This window comes from Clupea harengus, chromosome 2, assembly GCF_900700415.2.
Source record: "Clupea harengus chromosome 2, Ch_v2.0.2, whole genome shotgun sequence".
In the NCBI taxonomy this organism is placed as follows: Eukaryota; Metazoa; Chordata; class Actinopteri; order Clupeiformes; family Clupeidae; genus Clupea; species Clupea harengus.
In genome coordinates, this window is record NC_045153.1 from 4,812,527 (window position 1) to 4,817,526 (window position 5,000).

A 5,000-nucleotide genomic window follows, 5' to 3' on the forward strand; every position below is an offset into this window, starting at 1 on the left:
CAGTCTATCATATAACCACACAGGGTTGGCCAGTCTATCATATAACCACACAGGAATGACCCCGTCTATCATATAACCACACAGGGTTGGCCAGTCCATCATATAACCACACAGGGTTGGCCAGTCTATCATATAACCACACAGGGTTGGCCAGTCTATCATATAACCACACAGGAATGACCCCGTTTATCATATAACCACACAGGGTTGGCCAGTGTATCATACAGTCACACAGGGATGGCCAGTCTATTACATAACCACACAGGGATGGCCAGTCTATCATATAACCACACAGGGTTGGCCAGTCTATCATATAACCACACAGGGTTGGCCAGTCCATCATATAACCACACAGGGTTGGCCAGTTTATCATATAACCACACAGGGTTGGCCAGTCTATCATATAACCACACAGGGTTGGCCAGTCCATCATATAACCACACAGGGTTGGCCAGTCTATCATATAACCACACAGGGTTGGCCAGTCTATCATATAACCACACAGGGTTGGCCAGTCCATCATATAACCACACAGGGTTGGCCAGTCTATCATATAACCACACAGGGTTGGCCAGTCTATCATATAACCACACAGGGTTGGCCAGTGTATCATATAACCACACAGGGTTGGCCAGTCTATCATATAACCACACAGGGTTGGCCAGTCTATCATATAACCACACAGGGTTGGCCAGTCCATCATATAACCACACAGGGTTGGCCAGTCCATCATATAACCACACAGGGTTGGCCAGTTTATCATATAACCACACAGGGTTGGCCAGTCTATCATATAACCACACAGGGTTGGCCAGTCCATCATATAACCACACAGGGTTGACCAGTCCATCATATAACCACACAGGGATGACCCCGTCTATCATATAACCACACAGGGTTGGCCAGTCTCATATAACCACACAGGGTTGGCCAGTCTATCATATAACCACACAGGGTTGGCCAGTCTATCATATAACCACACAGGGTTGGCCAGTCTATCATATAACCACACAGGAATGACCCCGTCTATCATATAACCACACAGGGTTGGCCAGTCCATCATATAACCACACAGGGTTGGCCAGTCTATCATATAACCACACAGGGTTGGCCAGTCTATCATATAACCACACAGGAATGACCCCGTTTATCATATAACCACACAGGGTTGGCCAGTGTATCATATAACCACACAGGGATGGCCAGTCTATTACATAACCACACAGGGATGGCCAGTCTATCATATAACCACACAGGGTTGGCCAGTCTATCATATAACCACACAGGGTTGGCCAGTCTATTACATAACCACACAGGGATGGCCAGTCTATCATATAACCACACAGGGTTGGCCAGTCTATCATATAACCACACAGGGTTGGCCAGTCTATCATATAACCACACAGGGTTGGCCAGTCTATCATATAACCACACAGGGTTGGCCAGTCCATCATATAACCACACAGGGTTGGCCAGTTTATCATATAACCACACAGGGTTGGCCAGTCTATCATATAACCACACAGGGTTGGCCAGTCCATCATATAACCACACAGGGTTGGCCAGTCTATCATATAACCACACAGGGTTGGCCAGTCTATCATATAACCACACAGGGTTGGCCAGTTTATCATATAACCACACAGGGTTGGCCAGTCTATCATATAACCACACAGGGTTGGCCCCGTTTATCATATAACCACACAGGGTTGGCCAGTCCATCATATAAGCACACAGGGTTGGCCAGTCTATCATATAAACACACAGGGTTGGCCAGTCCATCATATAACCACACAGGGATGACCAGTCCATCATATAACCACACAGGGTTGGCCAGTCTATCATATAACCACACAGGGTTGGCCAGTCTATCATATAACCACACAGGGTTGGCCAGTTTATCATATAACCACACAGGGTTGGCCAGTCTATCATATAACCACACAGGGTTGGCCAGTCCATCATATAACCACACAGGGTTGGCCAGTCTATCATATAACCACACAGGGTTGGCCAGTCTATCATATAACCACACAGGGTTGGCCAGTCCATCATATAACCACACAGGAATGACCCCGTCTATCATATAACCACACAGGGTTGGCCAGTGTATCATATAACCACACAGGGTTGGCCAGTGTATCATATAACCACACAGGGTTGGCCAGTGTATCATATAACCACACAGGGTTGGCCAGTGTATCATATAAACACACAGGGTTGGCCAGTCCATCATATAACCACACAGGGTTGGCCAGTCTATCATATAACCACACAGGGTTGGCCAGTTTATCATATAACCACACAGGGTTGACCAGTCCATCATATAACCACACAGGGTTGGCCAGTCCATCATATAACCACACAGGAATGACCCCGTTTATCATATAAACATACAGGGTTGGCCAGTCTATCATATAAACACACATGAATGGCCAGTTTATCATATAACCACACAGGAATGACCCCGTCTATCATATAACCACACAGGGATGACCCAGTCCATCATATAACCACACAGGGTTGGCCAGTCTATCATATAACCACACAGGGATGGCCAGTCTATCATATAACCACACAGGGTTGGCCAGTCTATCATATATATATATATATATAATAATGCACAGGGTTGGCCAGTCAATTACATCCACCTAGCCCACCACTAATGAAGTTATGGAGGCCCAGCCCTGTGCATTATTATAAATAATCCATGATCTAACGTCTGTCTTAATCCTCCTCTAGCGTGTACTTGGCGCTGTTTGGGAAAAAATGCAGTCATAAAATAACCAGGACAATATTATTGTCAATATTATTTAGTGGTCACTTTAAGTGAATGGCCAACCCTACAGGGCACAGGGCAATAATATTACTTTAGGTACATTAATAAACTCAGGCACTGTCTTTTGCATCATGTTACTTTAGGTACATTAATAAACTCAGGCACTGTCTTTTGCAGGATTACCAACCGGACATACAACACTTATGGAATAGGTGATGTGCGTGTGTGTGTGTGCTCTAGTGTGTGTGTGTGTGTGTGTGCTCTAGTGTGTGTGTATGTGTGTGTGTGCTCTAGTGTGTGTGTGTGTGCTCTAGTGTGTGTGTGTGTGCTCTAGTGTGTATGTGTGTGCTCTAGTGTGTGTGTGTGTGTGTGTATGTGTGTGTGTACTCTAGTGTGTGTGTGTGCTATAGTGTGTATGTGTACATTAATAAACTCAGGCACTGTCTTTTGCATGATTACTAACCTGACATACAACACTTATGGAGCAGGTGGTGTGTGTGTGTGTGTGTGTGTGCTCTAGTGTGTGTGTGTGTGTCTGCAGAGTTGCAGGGGCCACCAGGGACTTAGACAACCTATGAGCTCTGTGTGCTCTAGTGTGTGTGTGTGTGTGTGTGTGTTCTAGTTTGTGTGTGTGTTCTAGTGTGTGTGTGTGTGTGTGTGTGTGTGAAAGAGACTGTGCCCAGGTCTATCAATAAAACATGGCACCGTGGGTGACCAAGTTACAGCCATATCAACAACCATGCATATGCTTGGTCTTGGGAGTAAAAAACTCAGTCATTTTCATTTTAAACTCTCCCTTAAGGTTCATGAGGGTTGTAGCGAAAGGCTCACGTAACACCCATCTCAGTTGTCAGAAGAAAGCGAACAAAGTGTTTGCTTACACAGCCGAGCTGTCACGGAGCGCTGCCGAAGCGTTTGACAGTGTGGTGTGAGGTTTGTAAACAGAGCACATCCTGGAAGCTACCAAAGGGCGTAGGGAGCGCTCAGAACAACATTTTACTCGCAGCGAGTCACGCACAAACGTAGATTCTCTTCACCATCATTGACCTTCGTCAGTGAAAACACTGTAATCGTGCACGTATATAGAGGTTGCATTTAGTGATATGACACGCATGAATAAGTCTGTAAAATGTAAAACAAACATCGTCTGATGACCAAACACCGCCCCTTTAAGCTCGACTACTTGTGCCGCTCCCATCGCCCATCAGGAAGTGTTTAGGTCAGTGTCTCTCTCTCTCTCGTTTGAGTGGAATCAGCTGCATGTTTGCTTCCCAGCTCATCACATTGTAGGGGCAGCAGATGACATTACCGAAGTACCGAGCCTATACGGTAGAAAGGTGTTGCAGTCCATTTGGCCAACCGTTTGTTTATTCGTTTGGTATCCAGCTTAGCTTTCGACACTGCACCGTTTGATTTGGGACCCGGAGAGTTACTCATCAGACGGAGAAGACTATTGACTGACCCGAGCAAGTGAAATCACACCTTAATTGCCTTTATTTGAGGTTGTCAAGTCTTCTCATTACCGTCGGTAAGTCATGTGTATGCGTGTGCGCGTGTGCCAAACACGCATGACTGGTCGCGAAAACAATACTGCGTTTGGCGCTTTTACGGCGCAGTCGAAACATGTTCAGCTTGGCTCATGTATGAGTATTCTCTTAATTCTTATGACAGAATTATTGGGCATCTTGGCAGAGCGCCTTGAAATAACCTGCGATGTCATGACCAGCCCGTCAGCTGCAGACCATTCAGTGGGAGACATCACAACCTTATGACGATGTAAGGTAGCACTAACGTCTGTAGTGTCTCGTTGGCTGTAAAACAATGCCAGGTTCAGTTCAATCTTTAATATAACGTTAGAGAGAGAGGTCTCCGTTTAAGGCTATGAATGAATCACCAACGGGGGCGACGCACCGTGACGTAACCGTAGCTACTGTACTCAGTTACGGTTTAAGTTCTCCCTTGATTGCGGCGGGTGTTGCCCTCGCGCTTCCCCTATCAGCTGATAGATGAACGGAAAAACAAAGAGGCTCGTTTATGGCTCAGAATGGTGTCCTGTTCTGTTAGGAAGGCCCGTTTCCCCTTTGTATTGTGGTCTTCTGTTCTCTTTCTCTTTCTCTCTCTCTCACCCTCACACCTTTTTGCTTTTGTCTTCACACATTTTCTGTCTTCACACATTTTCTGTCTCTCTCTCTCTCACACACACAGCCACACATTGTTCTGC